The sequence below is a fragment of the Vulpes lagopus genome, chromosome 4 (assembly GCF_018345385.1).
Source record: "Vulpes lagopus strain Blue_001 chromosome 4, ASM1834538v1, whole genome shotgun sequence".
Classification (NCBI taxonomy): Eukaryota; Metazoa; Chordata; class Mammalia; order Carnivora; family Canidae; genus Vulpes; species Vulpes lagopus.
This window is the reverse complement of record NC_054827.1, coordinates 86,542,566-86,561,696: the sequence shown is the minus strand read 5'-3', so window position 1 is coordinate 86,561,696 and position 19,131 is coordinate 86,542,566. Positions and strand designations below refer to the sequence as shown.

Below are 19,131 nucleotides of genomic sequence, written 5' to 3'. Positions count from 1 at the left end.
TTTGGATGAAGGCACAGGTCTCCTTTCCTATGTTGAAAAAAAATTTAAAAAATTTTTTTATTAATGTATAGTACATATTAAAAGGTGCACATCTCACAAGTACAATGATATTTTGCAAAATGAAGCATCTTTAAGATCAAGAGACGGACCATTCCCAGCTCCCCAGAAGAGGCCCTAGTATTCTCCCTTTGGAGGCAGGCAGGGTACTGGCTTCACCCAGCAAAGATTTTTGCTTATTTTTTTTTTTACAAAGATTTTTGCTAATATTTGCACTTAATAGCAATAGAATCATACAGAATTTACTCTGTTGTCTGATTCACTTGACATTATGTTGAAGGGATGCAAACTAGTCATAGTTTGTTTCTTTTTTTTAGCTGTATAATATTCTGCTGTGTGAGTTTACCTAAATTTATTCAATTTACTACCGAGACACATTTGGGTAATTCTCGGGTTTGAAACATTATAAATAATGCTGCTAGGAACATCATAGTGAGTGGCTTTGATGAACATATACCCACATTTTTGTTGGGTACATACCTAGGAAGCATATGTACATACATTTATATTCAGCTTCTGCAGATATTGCAAAATAGTTTTTCAAAGTAGATGATCTAATTTTCACTCTATTAGTTCCTTTTGCTGCTTGTAACAAATTACCACAAACTTGGTGACTTCAAGCCACAAAGATTTCTTCTTTTAGAGTTTTGGAGGTCAGATGTCCTAATTCGGGTTGCCTTTTCCAGTTTATAGAGGCTGACTACATTTTTTGGCTTGTGGCCCCTTCCTCTGACTTCCAATCTCAATTTCTCTCTCTCAACTCGGCTGAGAGTCACATGTCTTTTTCTCCCTCTGCTTTCTTCTCTCCCTTTGGCCCTCTTGCCTCACTCCTATGGACCTCTGTGATTATACTGGGCCCACTCAGATAATGCAGAATTATCTCCCAGCTGAAGATCCTTAATTTAATCCCATCTGCAAAGTTCCTTTTTCGATGTGAGGTGACCTATTCATAGATTCCAGAGACAAGGCTGTGAACCTCTTTGGTGGGGCCATTATTCAATCTGCTACACCCATTCGCAGGGGATTGAAACCTATGTTGGATGGACAGAGAGAAAGGCAGGATTGAACAGCAACAAAAAGAAAAAAAATGGAAAGAGAAAAAGAAAAGAGAAAAGGATGAGAAATTGAATTGACCTAGAGGATTGGCTCTGTTGCCCTAGGGGCTGTGCCAGGATTGGTAGGCAGGAGAGGGAGCCTATTGCTGGAAAATGACCTCTGGCCACCACTATCATGGCACCACCAACAGGTCTGGGACCAAGGGCTTTCATTTTTTTTAAGATTTTTATTTTCTTTGAGAGAGAGAGGGAGAGCGGGTGGCGGGGGTGGGGAGGAGCAGAGGGTGAGGGAGAAGCTGACCTCTGGCTGAGCAGGAAGCCCGATGCAGGGCTTGATCCCAGGATTCCAAGATCGTTTCCTGAGCTGAAGGCAGACTCTTTTTTTTTTAAAATTTTTATTTATTTATGATAGTCACACACACACACACACAGAGAGAGAGAGAGAGAGAGAGGCAGAGACACAGGCAGAGGGAGAAGCAGGCTCCATGCACTGGGAGCCCGACATGGGATTCGATCCCGGGTCTCCAGGATCGTGCCCTGGGCCAAAGGCAGGCGCTAAACCGCTGCGCCACCCAGGGATCCCTGAAGGCAGACTCTTAACCGACTGAGCCACCCAGGCGCCCCACGGGTTTTCATAAAGAGAATGAGAGTCGGGTTAGTCCAGGGCTGGGCACCCTGCCACGTGAAATGTTAGGGAAGCCAGATCCTCCTTTGTGAGGGTTCGTAACAGCAAGAAAACAATGGTGATCAGCTCACATATGCCCTGTGGGTCAGGTCCTGTGGTCAGCGGACAGGGCCCAGCCCCATCCGTGTTGCTGTCCATCCTACAGGCTCTGGGGACTGACCTTTTTCAGGGTGGCTGCTGGAGTTGTGGGGACTGACCTCCCACAGTAGGTGGGAAGGTGAAGCTGTGCTGGGATGAGGAGCCGAGCGCTCCAGGCAGGCAGGCCCAGCCTCCGCTGTAACTTGGATGTTAAGGGACGATGCGTGGCTTTACCACTCTAGACCTAAGGATGAGGACACAGAGTTTCCGCTTACTTCTGGCCTCATTTTGGTCCAGCAACCACACCCTGGAAGGAGCTAGGACAGATGTCATTATCCTCATTTTATCAATGAGATCACCAGGGCTCCAAAAAGCTTTCTGATGTGTTCAAGGAGCCTCAGGAACAGGCCCAGAAGAGAGTGAGCCTCGTGGCTCTTCTTGCTGCCCTTGGCGCTGTCCCATCTCTCTGGCGTGAGAGTGGGATCCGCTGACGCCTGAAGTCCCGGGAGCTGAGAGATGGAGCTGGCCCTACATGCGCAAACCAAATTGAACATGTCCTACTTTGTGGGAGATACGGTGGGATTACCTGGTCCTATGCCATCAAATATAGGTTTTGGTGGGGTTTTAGGAACAAGTGATGGTAGATGCGTGTGTTTGATAAGCATCTTGATCAGAAATCCCTCCATCGACTTTCTGCCTTCTGGAAATAAGCTAAACAATTTGGTCTGTTGATGAAATCCCTCCATTTCTCTTCAAAATTGTGGTTTATGCTACAATTCTTTACTATCTATTTAATTCAGATTTCAAGACAGAGGGGAGGTGTGTGATTGGTCTGTCATTTCCAATTAACAATCCCTTGGTTATCATTCTCATGGCCGTAATCATCATTAATAACTGCTCCCCTGTCTTGAATAGCTTCCGCCTCCCTGGCTTTTCGTCTTCCCTTCTACCTCACCCCCCCTTAGGTTTCTCTGCCTTGACTACTTACTTAAGTTGTTCCAAGTTCCTAAGGACAGAGTCGGATCTCTGGAATCTCCTTTTACCTCACCCTTTTCAAATTTGGGTTGACTGCTTCCTGGGAACACCGCTCTACCATCACCCCGGGACCTTGTTCTGTGATTCTCCTGAATGGACCCCATTTCGTAGGTCCTGTGTCTTCTTTCTTAAGTCACTTCCTCTATTTGCTGGTAACACTTCTCCAGTAACTTCCTAGAAAGGGTATGTGGAAAGTAAATTCGAAGTCCTTGCATATCTGAAAATGTATTTACTCTGTCCTAACACCATTTGATTATTTAGCTAAGTATAAAATTCTAAGATGAAAATAATTGTCCTTCAGAAATCTGAAGGCATTCCTCTTATCCTCTAGTTCCCAGAGTCATTGTGAGAAAATCTGAAGCCATTCTGATTCCTGATCTTTTCTTTGGGACACTCCCAGCCCCTCTTGGAAACATGTAGGATTTATTCTTTTTCTACAGTGCTCCAAAATTTCACTATTATTTGCTTTGGTCTGGGCTTATTGATTTATTTATTTGAGAGAGGGTGTATGCACGAGAGGGGGTTGGGCAGAGGGAGAAGGAGAAGGAGAGAATCTCAAGCAGACTCCCTCATAAGCTAGCACCTGACTCTGGGCTCAACCCTGAGATCATGACCCGAGCGGAAACCAAGAATCAGAGGCTTAACCGACTGAGCCACCCAGGTGCCCTATGTCTGGGTTCGGTTTTATGTAATATTTTAGGCACTTAGTAAGCCCTTCACAACTGGAAACTCATGTATTTCAGTTCTGGGAAATTTTGTTGGAAAGTGGTTATTAAAGAGCATAGTGAACAACATATAGTCAGAATGATGTAAGCAGTTGATTTTTGACTTTGAAGACAAAGGACAGAAGATGTAATTAAAATTGCAGAAGAGACTAACCTTTTATTAGTCTCAGTGAAGATACCTTGTATCTCTCAGTAAAGATACCAGGATAGACGGCAGAGCGGGGAGTTGGGAGACAGGAAGCAAGTGAAAGGAAAGTGGGGACTCTGATAACCTCATCATATAAGGTAGAGGGTGGCGGTGAAAAGATGCTGTCTACGAGTGATTGACCAGAAACGACAGAGGTAACTACTGGAGACACTGGAAGAGTCACACGGCTGTCATGGGAAATGGTGGTGTAGTGAGGCTGTAGAACTGAGGGAGTGAGCTGGGTTTGGGGGGTAATGACCTGTGCCGGAGAAGTGCAGGTGGTGGGGGGATGGTGGGGGGGTAGAGAACAGTGTTGAAGCAGGCCACTCTTCTTCTTCTTCTTCTTTTTCTTTTTCTTTTTCTTTTTCTTCTTCTTCTTCTTCTTCTTCTTCTTCTTCTTCTTCTTCTTCTTCTTCTTCTTCTTCTTCTTCTTCTTCTTCTTCTTCTTCTTCTTCTTCTTTCTTCTCCTTCTTTTTTTTTTTTTACCATATCATTATTTTTAATGTCCAACGTTTATAATATGAGGGCCAGGGCTTTCTCCTCAACTCAAGTTTATAAATTTTCAGTTGGCTTGTGAGGCCAATAGGGATACTTCTTCTTGTCTAATTTGGTTTCTGGGAAGACTTCATTTAGGTCCTCAATGGTCATCTGATCAAATGGAATTATGTTCTTCATCTCCTCCAGCTCTTTTTCATATTCTTCAGTCCTGGCCTTTGAGAGAGACAAAAACTCAGCACAGCTTTTCACATCTTCTTTTTCCTCAGCATCCACCTGCACAGTGAATTTATCCTCTGGCACAGGAAACTTCAGGGCATTAAACTTCTTCTCAAAGTCATCTACCAAGTCAGCCTTTGCCACATTGACCTCGTAGTAAGCCCAGTCAATAGCAGGTGGTTTCTCAGGAAGAGTAGCCAACCTGGAGGTAAGCATCTCACTTCAGGATTTCGGGGAGTTGGCAATGGCCTTCTGGTTTCGGGGTATGATTTCCCCAAAGCTACCCAGTCAATGGTTTTTATTTTTATTTTTATTTATTTATTTATTTATTTATTTATTTATTTATTTATTTATTTATGATAGGCACACAGTGAGAGCGAGAGGCAGAAACATAGGCAGAGGGAGAAGCAGGCTCCATGCACCGGGAGCCCGACGTGGGACTCGATCCCAGGTCTCCAGGATTGCACCCTGGGCCAAAGGCAGGCGCCAAACCGCTGAGCCACCCAGGGATCCCGAGTCAATGGTTTTTAGAGCAAGTTTTCGCCCAGCCATCTTGAGATCCTTCACCAACCCCAGCGGCCCACAGTCCACAGCAGCCAGGCCACTCTTCTTGATGCTTTTTCTGCCTATCTTTCACAAACTCCATCTAATATCTCACTTTAAATTAAAAAAAAAGTTTTGAGGTAAAATTCACACAACAAAATAAACAATTTTATTTATTTATTTTTCAAAATAAACAATTTTTTTTAAATTTTTTTTATTATTTATTTGATAGTCATATATATAGAGAGAGGCAGAGACAAGGCAGAGATAAAGGCAGAGGGAGAAGCAGGCTCCATGCACCGGGAGCCCGACATGGGATTCGATCCCGGGTCTCCAGGATCGCGCCCTGGGTCAAAGGCAGGCGCCAAACCGCTGCGCCACCCAGGGATCCCCAAAATAAACAATTTTAATGTGAACAATTCAGAAGTTTCAGGGACGGGTTTTGAAAGTCTCAAGTGCTGTGTCCCAGAGCAGTTGAGGCAGACAAGGGACAGCTAGCAACCGCACTGGGTGGGGGGGAGGGGGGGATTGGAAGAGCTGGGTGAGGGGGTCTCAGGTTCTGGAGCTCCTGCCTCCCAAGTTCCTGGGAGCGCCTGGGCTCTGCTCCTGGTCCTCAGCGTCCTGCTGGAAGGTCTCTCCACCTTGCCTCTGCTGCCAGTGGCCCTGATCTTCTCATCCACTCAGGAAAATATTTAGTTTCAACTCTTGAGATGCAAATACATTTTTCAAGGCCTTTTTCTCTTAAGAAAAGATCCAAATTAAAAAAAAAAAAAAAAGGAAATGATCCAAATGCAGTGAATATTATCTTTTAGGGATGGTTTTCTATAGGACGGGAAAGGCTATAGGAACACTAACACTAACTGCTTATCACACTGAGCAAAAGAGAGCATGTTTTACTTCCTATATTCATCATTTTCTTTCCCCTGGTTTCTTTCCATTCATTTCTTCATGTCTCCCTTTTTTTCCATACTGTCCTAGCATAATGGGATGCCACCTGGCTGAGACTTTCTCCAACATTTTCTAAACCTTAACAGCTGGGCACCTGGGTGGCTCAGTTGGTTAAGTTTGCCTTCAGCTCAGGTCATGATCCCAGGGTTCTGGGATGGAGCTCCACCTTGGGCTCCCTGCGTCCCCCTCTGCCCCACCCTTTGCTCCTGCTTTCTCTCTCTCAAATAAATAAATAAAATATTTAAAAATTAATAAATAAACTCTGACTGCTTAGTGTGGGGATAGGCTGCTTGCTATTTCCAAGCTGCCAGCATTTTTCTGATTCATCTTTGGGAGAAGATTGCTTTCTGTTCTGGGAAGGGAAAAATAAAAAAAACTTTGATGTGTTAGACTGTGAGGGCTAACACCTTAATTTAAGGGCTCATGCTTATAATCTGTAAGCCTTAGATTTGGATGTACCCAGCCTCAAAACTCCTGGCTATCCACAGAAGTCCCACACACTGTGCGCCCCCTGAAAGGAGCAAAGTTGCCTTAAAGAAGAGTATCATAACAGCCTTTGAAAGTTATCAGAGACCAATAAAATCTGCTTTGTGTTCAACCCTTGGTCCTTAGGCCACAATCCTTAGAGCAGGCCATCTTTTCCCTGGGCGTAGGAGCTAGGCTTCTGTATGTGCTCTATGTCCTAGCAGATGGATTTTTTTTTTTAAGATTTTATTTATTTATTCATGAGAGACACACAGAGAGAGGCAGAGACACAGGCAGAGGGAGAAGCAGGCTCCATGCAGGGACCCCGACGTGGGACTCGATCCCGGGTCTCCAGGATCACACCCTGGGCTGAAGGCAGGCGCTAAACCGCTGAGCCACCCAGGCATCCCTAGCAAGTGGATATTTAAATGGCTCTTTGGGATAGAAAACTGAATCCTTCAGACTTGAGAGGCCCATCTTTTTGGTCCCTCTGCATACTGGTGGCTGTGATATAATGAATAGGCTGAAATTTTCTAAAATTGAGGAGATGCTTGGGCAGTCCAGGTGGCTCAGCAGTTTAGCACTGCCTTCAGCCCAGGGCCTGATCCTGGAGACCTGGAATTGAGTCCCACATCAGGCTCCCTGCATGGAGCCTGCTTCTCCCTTGGCGTCTCTGCCTCTCTCTCTCTCTCTCTCTCTCTCTCTCTCTCTCTCTCTGTTTCTCGTGAATAAATAAATAAAATCTTTTAAAAAATAAAATTAAGGAGATGCCTATGATTATTTCCTTGGACTTTTTATTTTTTTTAAAGATTTCATTTATTTATTCATGAGAGACACAGAGAGAGAGACAGAGACACAGGCAGAGGGAGAAGCAGGCTCCATGCAGGGAGCCCAGCGTGGGACTCCATCCCAGAACTCCAGGATTATGCCCTAGGCCAAAGGCAGACACTCAACCACTGAGCCAGCCAGGCGTCCCTTCCTTGGACTTTTTAAATGACTGAGCAAATGCAACTCAGAGGCAGCAGTGAAACAGGGCTACTCAGTTTTCGGACTGCTTTCTTACAGCCTAAGTGGGTAGATCCATATCCTCTTCTGGAATTCAGAATTTCAAGGCCGTGCAGAACTGCTGTGCATGATGATAAGATTGACCTTGATGAGGGTAGAGTTGGTGTTGGAGCCTGAATTTAGAGAAAATGAGTGTTGGACTCTGAGAAGACACAGGGCCTAATGGAGAGACCAGTTAGAGTACCCTTAAAAAAGGAATAATCGACCTGTGGACTTTGGGGCTGGTTACTTTCCTCTTTTCCTCATCAGACATCCTCAGTTTCCAACTCATGGTCACAGAATGGCTGCTAGACTTACAGGCATCTTGTCCACATTCCAAAGCTTAAGGAGGGTTAAGAGTCAAAGGGCAAGAGTTGTATACCATCAGTATCCCTCCTGGCTTTTGTTTTTTTCAGTAAAACAATAGTTTTCCTTGGTGCCTGACCCCAGAGTAGGTCAGATGGCTACCTTTGCTTGTCAGGGAAGAAATTTTTTTTTCTTTTTACAGAATTCACTGAAATTACAATAAAATCAAGGTTCTGTTGGTTAAAAAGGCAGACTAACATAAGTTTCTACCTGCAACCCTGAACAATTACCTAACCTCTCAGTTTCCAAGTTTTCTCATCTGTAATGTAACACTGTAAAAGTCTTCATTAAATACTTCGGAAATAAATAAATAAATAAATAAATAAATAAATAAATAAATAAGTTGGTAAAGGGGAGAGTGTTCACTGGCTGGGCAGTTAGGAGGCCCTACCATTACTAGCTAACTATTCTGCGTGGAAATTCTCTTCTGCAGTAACAGTCTGTTGAACATTACAGCCGGATACTAGCTATGCTTCAGGGATTGAGGGAAGGGCTGCTGCCCTCCCTTGGCAGAGGTGTTTGACAGCAGCCTGGGAAAGCACTGTAAGGTGATCTGGAGAGAGTGGCAAGGGGCTACACTCCCTAAAGCCACAAGGCACAGCCACAAGAGTCGGAGCAGAGCAGTAGCTGGGGTATAGCGGCCTTTCCCAGCTTCCCTTGCAGCTAGTGTGGCCACATGGCTAAGCTTTTGCCAATAGAGAGTGAATGGAAGTACGGTGTATGGAAGGGAAGACCCGTGGCTATGGCCCTCCGCTCCTTCCCCCATCCAGTGGCAGTGTGGAGCTCTTTGTGAAGATGGCAGAGTTGCCAGGGAGCCTGTGTTCCCGAATGGCTGCGTAATCGGAGCCACCCATGGAAGACCCACCCTGGACTATCATATGAGAAAGAAGGAAATCTCTATTTTTGAGCCACTGCATTTGGGACTTATTTGTTCCAGCCTTTTACCTCAACTAATACAATTATGAGCATCATTTGAAATATCTGGGGAGGGACACCTGGGTGGCTCAGTGGTTGAGCGTTTGCCTTCGGTCCAGGGTGTGATCCTGGGGTTCAGGGATCGAGTCCCACATCGGGCTCCCTGCATGAAGCCTGCTTCTCCCTCTGCCTGTGTCTCTGCCTCTCTCTCTCTCTGTCTCATGAATAAATAAATAAAAATCTTAAAACATTTTATAAAAAGAAATACCTGGGGAATTATAATAACATAGCCTACCTACAGAGAGGGAAACTGAGAGGTTGAGGGATAATGATAGGAAGGAGTCTCGTTTTGTTTTTTACTCCATATCTAGAATTGTTGAAATTTGAGCCATCTACCTGTAATACTTCCTCAAAAACTTAAACTAGGGCAGCCTGGGTGGCTCAGTGGTTTAGCACCACTTTCAGCCCAGGATGTGATCCTGGAGACCTGGGATCGAGTCCCACATCGGGCTCCTTGCACGGAGCCTGCTTCTCCCTCTGCCTGTGTCTCTACCTCTCTGCGTCTCTCATGAATAAATAAATGAAATCTTTAAAAAAAAAAAAACCTAAAAAATGTCAACTCTACATCAACTAAAAAAAACCCTTAAAATAGAAATGATTTAATTAACTAGAAATGTTGATCTTGGCACCGTGGTAGTTTGTCAGTGACTGGTACTCATTCAGCACTTGATTCCCTTATCTACAAATCCTCTGCCCAGGGAGAGGAAAAATGTGATGGATAAAGCTGACAGCAAGGAGCAGCCAGGTGAATCCTGAGTGGAAGGCAGAGATGCAGTGCCCTGCCTGTCTCTGCCCAAGACCACTCATCTGCATGCCAGCAGTTGGACTCCTCCTCCCCCAATTAGACTGTGCATCAGCGTGAAGGAGAAGATTCCTGCGTGCAGATTGATGTCGCATCCATTTCCTGAGCCTCCTATGTGCCAAGATGGTATCTTTTAATAGGAGGCATTTCATGAGACTTGTCTTGAATTCTTGGTTGGATAAGCATGGTGACATTTTATACCAATTGAAGGAGAATTTAGGTTTCTTTTCTTTCTTTCTTTTTTTTTTTTTAAGAATATTTATTTGAGAGAGAGAGAGATCACAAGCAGCGGGAAGGGCAAAGGGAGAAGTTGACTCCCCACCGAGCAGGGAGTCCCATGTGGATCTCAATCCCAAGTCCCTGAGAACATGACCTGAGCCAAAGGCAGATGCTTAACTGACTCAGCCGCCCAGGCATCTGAGAATTCAGTTTTCAAATCTCCATAACTTGAGTTCATTTTTCCTGCCTCCTATATTTTATGTTGCTATGAGAGAATAATTGATTATTTTCCTGTTGGTGATTTCCAACAAAACTGCCATTTCAGAGACAAAAGGAAAGGGACAGTATAATAATATTGAGTTATTTTCTCCTTAGGGACAAAACAGAAGTTTCTTTTCTTAAAAGATTTTATTTATTTATTCATGAGACACAGAGAGAGAGAGAGGGAGAGAGAGAGGCAGAGAGAGAGAGAGGCAGAGACACAGGCAGAGGGAGAAGCAGGCTCCATGCAGGGAGCCTGATGTGGGACTCGATCCCGGATCTCCAGGACCAGGCCCTGGGCTGAAGGCAGGTGCTCAACTGCTGAGCCACCCAGGCTGCCCAGGAGTTTCTTATTTCTTATTTGTAGAGCTAGGGAGGGCATTATGTGATTGATAGTTCAGTTTTCTCAAAAATTTGATGAATATTGGAATTTATTATTTTATCCTTGCTTGATGTTTTCTTTTGCCATACAATGGCTCCTTTTATAAGCTCTGGCCCCTGGGACAACACTGATGGCATTTTTCCCCTCCCAGGTGCCCTTGAACTCCATGTATTTTTCCTAGGAGAGTTTGTCAGTCAAAATATTTGGTAAATTAGTAACAGAAAAAGGAATAAAATAGCTTCGGAAACCACTTTTTTTAATAGTTTGAAAGTTAGAACATCAAAAAACTAATACATTGTTGGTACCAGTTTAATTATTTCAGTTTTTTTTTAAGGTTTTATTTATTTATTCATGAGAGACACACAGAGAGAGGCAGAGACACAGGCAGAGGGAGGAGCAGGCTCCCTGCAGGGAGCCCGACGTGGGATTCGATCTCAGGACCTGGGGTCACACCTGGGCCAAAGGCAGACACCCAACTGCTGAGCCACCTGAGCGTTCCAGTTACCTCGGTTTAATCATCCCCTCGGGTCTCAGTTGCCCACCAGACCAAGCTTTATGCTGGTCCCTAAGGGCCCCCCACACGGCTGGCACAGACCCCCGTCCCTTACTGCCCTGCACTCCCTTCGGGCTCACCCAGAGCCAAACCACGTGGAGTGCGGCACATCCTGGGGGCACATGGCCCATCCTCACCCTCAGATGCTACCTTCCATGAAGTCACCCGCGCCTCTCAACCAGACCCCGTGCCCACAGCTCGTGGGCTTGGCTCTGTGGCCCAGGGGCCTTGGGGCACAGAGCTGGCCTTCCCCACCTTTGCGGCTCTGTAGCCTGGGCCGAGCGGCTTAACAGGTGCTGGTGAACATGAACTTGCACCAAGGGGCCAAAGAAGTGAACCAAGACCAGGTTCTTCTCCATCAGACCTGTGCCCTTTGACCCGCCCGGCCCCACCCCAGCCCTTGCGCCAAGCCTAGCTGCTGCTTTTTTTTTTTTTTCTTTTTATTGCAAGGATCATGGAAGAAGAATGCTTTCCCATTTTTTAATGGTTGGAAACAATCAAAAGGAAAAGAATAGGGGATCCCTGGGTGACTCAGTGCTTTAGCGCCTGCCTTTGGCCCAGGGTCTGACCCTGGAGACATGGGATCAAGTCCCACATCAGGCTCCCAGCATGGAGTCTGCTTCTCCCTCTGCCTGTGTCTCTGTCTCTCTCTCTCTGTGTCTATCATAAATAAATAAATCTTTAAAAAAAAAAAAAAGGAAAATAATATGTCGTGATATTTGAAAATAGTATGAAATTTAACTTTCAGTATTCATCAATCAAGTTTTATGGGAACCCAGCCACACCCTTCATTTACATCTTGGTGCCCGCCTTGTAAGGGTGACCCTGGGCCCCCAAACCTGCAACAGTCACTGCCGGCCCCTGCGCTATAGGCTGAGGTCTTTCAAGTGGAAGTACTTTGTTTTTGCTCTCTTCCAAGCCCACAGTTGTGCTAGGAGCACAAATGGCTATTATTTCCCCATTTTTATTTATTTTATTTATTTTTTTAAAAAGATTTTATTTATTTATTCATGAGAAACACAGAGAGAGGCAGAGACACAGGCAGAGGGAGAAGTAGGCTCCCTGCAGGGAGTCCGATATTGGGACTCAATCCCAGATCCCCAGGATTACATCCTGGGCCGAAGGCAGGCGCCAAACCACTGAGCCACCCCAGGATCCCCTGTTTCCCCGTTTTTAAAATACTATCTACTGGAGCACCTGGTGGCTTAGTGAGTTAAGCATCTGACTCTTGGTTTGGGCTCAGGGCATGATCTCAGGGTCGTGGGATTGAGCTTTGTGGCAAGGCCTGTGTTGGGCTCCATGCTCAGCGTGGAGTCTGTTTGTCCCTCTCCCTTCCCCGGCCATGCGCGTGTATACACTTTGCCTCTTGACTAAATACATAAAAATCTTTAAAAAAAATACTATTTTCTATTTTGGAATTACTATGTATGATGAGCCAAAAGTATTCAATTCCTGCCACCCTAAAGAACATTCAGTAGAAGTATATTCAGTACATCAAATAAGTACTTGTGCTGTGCAGGGGGGCGGCTCTCGGGAGATAGGGTGATGAGCAAGATAAACACAGTCCCTACCCTCGTGTCGCTAATTCTAATGTGGGGAAAATGAAACAATACATAAAACAAAGTATGATCATTATTTTGATAGGGAAGTTAGAAGGTACTCAGAGGACAGAGGCAAGAATACCTTAGCTTGTCTAGGTAGCATCTGGGACGGCTTCTCAGAGGAGTTGACATTTCCAGTGAGACCTGAAGGACAAGTAGATGTCATTTTAGTGAAAAGTCTTTTACATAGAGAGAGACAAGCTTCTATCTTATTTAAGCTGTTATTTGAGTCTCTGTTATATGTGTCCAAACCTGTATCATAATGAATACATTCCTTTTTTTGTTGTTTTTAAGATTTTATTTTTCTGTAATCTCTACACCCAACATGGGGCTCAGACTCACAACCCTGAGATCAAGGGTTGCACACTGTACCAACCAAGCCAGCCAGGTGGCCACACTCTTTGTAGCAGAGTAGACGCTTCCTTAACCAGTTGGCAGGACCCACTTCTCCTGTGGGACTGGGAGTCAGAACCACTATGTGGCTCAGTGCATGGAGGAGCTTTACGTTCCAGGATTGAGGACTCTGGGTTGTTGGCTGCTTATTTTTCTTTAGGGAAGTTTTCTTTGGTCGGCCCCCAAATATCTTAAAAACATCATAAAAACTGAAGGCCTCTTTTGTGCTGATGTCACTGCAGTTTTTCAGACAAGTTCATATCTGAAATTACTGGGTTGGTTTTTTTTTTAAGATTTTATTCATTTATTCATGAGAGAGAGAGACACAGACACAGGCAGAGGGAGAAGCAGGCTCCATGCGGGGAGCCCAATGGGGTTCTCGATCCCAGAACTCGAGGATCAGGCCCTGAGCCGAAGGCAGGTGCCAACCCAGGGATCCGTGAAATTACTCTTTATTCTAGAAGACTGCCTCCATTCTTGAATTCCTTAACAGATTCTCTTTTCTTCTTGCTTCCATGTTGGCCATGGAAGGGTCCTACCTGATGGCAGCAATCTGGTGGGAGCCTCTTGCCACTTTTGTCTGCAGGATGGAAAATTTGTTTCTGAGGGTTAACAGATTTGCTTTGGAGTGAGGCTGAGGGGACTTCGTTCTCCTGTCTCTTGTGACGTCTGTCACATAAATTCCAGGTAATTCAGACATCCTAGCTGATCTAAAAAACCAGGACAATGGAGCATCTTAGGGAAATGAACATCATCTCTGTGAAGAACGTTAGACCAGGACTACATACCAGATATTTTTTACTTTAAAAGTCAATGACAGCTGTGCTGTGAATGAAGATGGGCTTTTTTTTCTCCCAGTGATTCATTATTCATTCCAAATACTCACTTTGTCATCCAGAGGAGCCATGTAAACATAAAAAGCCAGCCCAATAAGTTAGTCAGTATCGGAGGAATATATTTTCATTAACTGGACCTATCACTGATTCACATAAATCAATGAAGAGATGAAGTAATGCTGGGATAATCGATCAGCTGTAAACCTCTCCAGAACATAATTAACCTCTTACACATGCCTCCAGGATGTGTTAAATTTGTAATCACAAGTGACAAAACTGTGTAGTGAACATTTGTCATTTGGGGTTGTCCAGCATCCAGACACTCTGTGTTCTCGAGTGCAAGGTGGACAGAAGTCAGGATCAGTCTTCCTACTCTGGCAACTGGAGAGCAGCAGATAATCCAGCTTTGGACTCCATGGACCCAAGTATAGGCATCTGCCCGGGGCTCAGCCAATCAGAGGCCCTTTCCTGAGATTTTATTTATTTATTTATTATTATTTATTTACTCATGAAAGACACAGGGAGAGAGAGAGAGACATAGGCAGAGGGAGAAGCAGGCCCCATGCAGGGAGCCCGATGCGGGACTCGATCCTGGGCCGAAGGCAGGCACCAAACCGCCGAGCCACCCGGGCTGCCCCATCTTTCCTGAGATTTTAGCCCTTCAGGGAGTGGTAACGAGGCCAGAGACAATCAAAGATCATTCAGAGTGGCTGGATAGAATTAAGACTTCAGGAGATGGTGACAAGGGTCCAGGGCTGATGATGCCAGAGCCAGGATCCTACACTAACTGAACCTCTGGTAGGATCTTGACTGTGTCATGCACCCCTGAGTTCCTGTTTTCGTTCTAAGTGAGGGTTATTAGTTATTTGCAGGGAGGGGTGTTTCAGGGACACTAATTCTCTAGTGTCCCTGAAATTCTTTGAAATGCTTAGTATCTTTCCAATAAATGTCTTTTTTGTATGTTAGCCAATGTTAGTTTTATTATTAGTAAAAACACTGGCTGTTTCATACTCTATGTGAGAGTGAAACACTCTATGTGAGACATGATATTATTCTGTACCTGGTCCAGTTCTAGACCAGGAAAAGTTAATTCTAAAACTACAGTTACAGGCAGTAAACAGCGGTTTAGCGCTGCCTGCAGCCCAGGCTGTGATCCTGGAGTCCTGGGATCGAGTCCCATGTCGGGCTCCCCGCATGGAGCCTGCTTCTTCTGCCTGTGTCTCTGCCTCTCTCGAATAAATAAATAAATAAATAAATCTTTTAAAAAAATAGATAAAATAAAACTACAGTTACTTTAAGGGTCCAACTAACAGTAGGAAAGCATCACTTTTACAAAGAATGTTGAGTTGTAACATGTTTGTTCAGTGCACTTAATTGCTGCTCATTCTTTGAAAGGACAAAGGGCCAATCAGAGACAGGCCATAGTCTCCAAGAGCCTGACAGAAAGGCAGTGGTATTTTAGAATTCAAAGAGAACTTTGAAACCATCTCATCCAAACCCCTCATTTTACAAATAAGAGAATTGAAGTTCGGGCTGGCTAAATGATTTACCCCAAACTACATAGCCAATTATGGAAGAGCTGGGATTGTAATCAAACACTCACTCCTGGAGAATTGTTTTATTTGGTGGGAAAGACAGGCAGGGCGAAGAAGGGAGTGACAAATACAGGTATCTAGTTTGTAGAACTGGGATCAAGAAGTGCCTGTTTGGTTCCAAGGCCAGGGTAGCCACAGAATCCGACCATAGGGGCAGAGTGTTGCCACATGGAAAGGCTGACTGGAGGTTGAGATGCTGCTGGAATGCAGGGTTGGCTAAGAAGAGATAGTCTCAGAGCTAGAGCCGAACTTGAATTTCTCTCATCCCTGAGATGTGTGGACAAGGAGCCTAAGTATGTAAGCCCCGCCCCCCCCTTTTTTTTAACTCTATAGGAACTTGTCACTTTTCTAAAACTCTCATGAATCCAGCTATAACTCTTGCAACTTTGATTCTCCCTTTTTTTGGTCTGAATATCGACATGCTTAGTAGAATCTCATTGGAAATGGATTTCTCACCAGTCTGTGACAGTATCTAGTTGTTAGGTAGAATTATCCCTTCAATTTGAGGTATTTGCTTTACTTTATTGGGCAGATTTTAGTTATACGGACACACCCCTCCCCCCAAACAACTAATAAATCATTTAGAAGGATGGAAATTTTTTTTAAAGATTTTATTTTCATTATTCATGAGATACACACACACACACAGAGAGAGAGAGAGAGAGAGAGAGGCAGAGACACGGGCAGAGGGAGAAGCAGGCTCCATGCAGGGAGTCTCATGTGGGACTTGATCCCGGGACTCCAGAATCACGCCCTGGGCCGAAGGCAGGCTCAAAACCGCTGAGCCACCCAGGGATCCCAGAAGGATGGAATTTGACTCCTGTAGGCTTGAAAATCACCATTTAAAATAAAATGCTTGGGATCCCTGGGTGGCGCAGCGGTTTGGCGCCTGCCTTTGGCCCAGGGCGTGATCCTGGAGACCCCGGATCGAATCCCACATCAGGCTCCCGGTGCATGGAGCCTGCTTCTTCCTCCGCCTGTGTCTCTGCCTCTCTCTCTCTCTCTCTGTGACTATCATAAAAAAAATAAAATAAAAAAAAAATAAACCACATCCACTTGAGAGAATGATATTTATAAAAAAAAAAAAAATGCTTTCTCAAGCATCACTACCATGCAGCATGCTTTCATGTTACATTATTGACAGATTAGATGTTTCCAAAGCACTGATGTATTTCAGGATAAGTCATCTCTCCTGTATGCTGTTGCCACTTAGAATTGCTTTTTGTTTACTATTTTATACAAGTCCAATATGAATCTCGTTTTTTTTTTTTTTTTTAAAGTCAGGTTCCTGGATGAGCAAAGGATCTGCAATGGAAAACAAAGAACTGTCTGCAAACCAAGCTGGTGACTCTCTTGGGAATGGGACTGTTCCTGAACAGAGAAGACTAGAGAAACCAGGCAGTGGGACAAACCTTAGTGGGAAAAGTCTAGCACATGTTATGTCAAGAAGGAGAGTTGAGATAAGAGCTGTTCCTGCAAGGCTACTTACATATGTAGAAGGAAGAAAGACAACTAAGGAGTGATCGATTACCTGGTTAATATACAATATTTAAAACATTTTTTTAATTTTAGAAATATTTGGAGAGCATTTTTACAATCTGAAATAGTAGTATGATAAAAATAACTAGTTGTTATATTCTGCATTGAAGTAATGTTTAGGTGATGCTAACTAATCGTGGTACGATAGGATTATTTGATGGTTTATGGACTTAAGGGTGTTCTATTTCTTTTTTTTTTTTTTTAAGATTTATTTATTTATTTATTCATGATAGACAGAGAGAGAGAGAGGCAGAGACACAGGCAGAGGGAGAAGCAGGCTCCACACCGGGAGCCGACACGGCACTCGATCCTGGGACTCCAGGATTGCACCCTGGGCCAAAGGCAGGCTCTAAACCGCTGAGCCACCCAGGGATCCCAGGGTGTTCTATTTCTTAAAGAATGAGGAGGTTAAGAACTAGAAAATTAATTGAGAATTAATATCACTTTCAGTTTTGCTTCCAACTGAAAGGAAATAATTTTACTTATTTATTTTTTAAAGAGAGAGAGAGAGCATGAGCTGGAGGAGCAGAGAGAGAGGGAGAGAGAATCTCAGGCAGACTCCATGTTGAGCACAGAGCCTGATGCAGGGCTCAATCTCCGGTCTCACAATCCTGAGATCATGACCTGAGCCAAAACCAAGAGTCAGTTGTGCAACCAACTGCACCACCCAGGCGCCCCTTAAAGGAAATCATTTTCAAGCATGAAATGTTAAAATGAGTTATGAGGCTTTCATACAAATGTCATAGAATCCATATCTTCAAATTCTTTAGAGAAATATCTATGCGTCAAGGCTCCTTGGAAAAGAAAACTACCTTTTTTTTTTTTAATTTTTATTTATTTATGATACAGAGACACAGGCAGAGGGAGAAGCAGGCTCCGTGCACCAGGAGCCCGACGTGGGATTCGATTCCGGGTATCCAGGATCCCGCCCTGGGCCAAAGACAGGTGCCAAACCGCTGCGCCACTCAGGGATCCCGAAAACTACCTTTCTTTTTGGTTAGAACTCCTTTCTAGTGGCTGAATTTTAAGTGTTCCTTGATCCCAATTAAGATTAATTGTGTTTGTGGGGTGCCTGGGTGGTAGTCAGTTAAACATTTGACTCTTGGTTTCAGCTCAGGCGTGATCTCAGGATCATGAGATCGAGCCCTACATTGGGCTCCAAGCTCAGCATAGAGTCTGCTTAAGATTCTTTCTCCCTTTCCCTGCCCCTTTTCACCTGTATGCTCTCTCTCTCTAAAATAAATAAATCTGGGCAGCCACAGTGGCCCAGCGGTCTGGCGCCACCTTCGGCTTGGGGCGTGGTACTGGAGACCCAGGATGGAGTCCCGCATCTGGGTTCCTGCATGGAGCCTGCTTCTCCCTCTGCCTGTGTCTCTGCCTCTCTCTCTCTCTGTGTCTGTCATGAATAAATAGATGAAATATTTAATAAAATAAAAATCTATAAAATAAATAAATCTTTTTTTCAAAAAAACTCCCCCCTCCCTTTACCCTTCCCCCCTGCTCTCTTTCTCTCTTTCCAAATAAATAAATCTTAAGAAAAAAAAAAAAAGATTGATTATGTTTGTGACTAGGTAAGAGATCTCACCTAGGATATTACCAAAGCCATATTCTGTGCAGTTTTCAAGATCTTATGCAAGGTAAAACAATGATTGAATTCTAATTTGAAAAGAACAAGAAGACATTTCCAGCATTTTAATAGATTCTGGTTTGCCATCTTGACCAGCATTCGATAATGTGTTAATCAGCGTGTATGGAGTTGCCACTGGGCAGGTTGCTTCTTGGAAACCGACTAGACACATTCCTTCCTCTGATTCCTAGTTTGCACATTTTGTCCTTTTCTGCCTCATTTTCTCCACTCCAAATTTTCTCAATCTTTTGGCTCTTTGGAAACCCAGATCAAAAAAAAAAAAAAAAAAGGAAACCCAGATCACTTCCTCCATGGAGCCTTCGCTGACTATCTCAACCACTATGGCATATCCCTTTTGTGAGGTCCTAAAATACTTGCAAGTAGCAGTCATTTGATCCTTGGTTTGTATGTGGACTACTCTTTATCTGTCTTCTTAGCAAAATGCT

General features: G+C 44.3%; 1 pseudogene; it reads right to left on the bottom strand.

Annotated features, from left to right (window-relative positions):
- Positions 1-4,374: 4,374 nt before the first annotated feature.
- LOC121488810 lies at positions 4,375-5,182 on the bottom strand (annotated as a pseudogene).
- Positions 5,183-19,131: the final 13,949 nt, after the last annotated feature.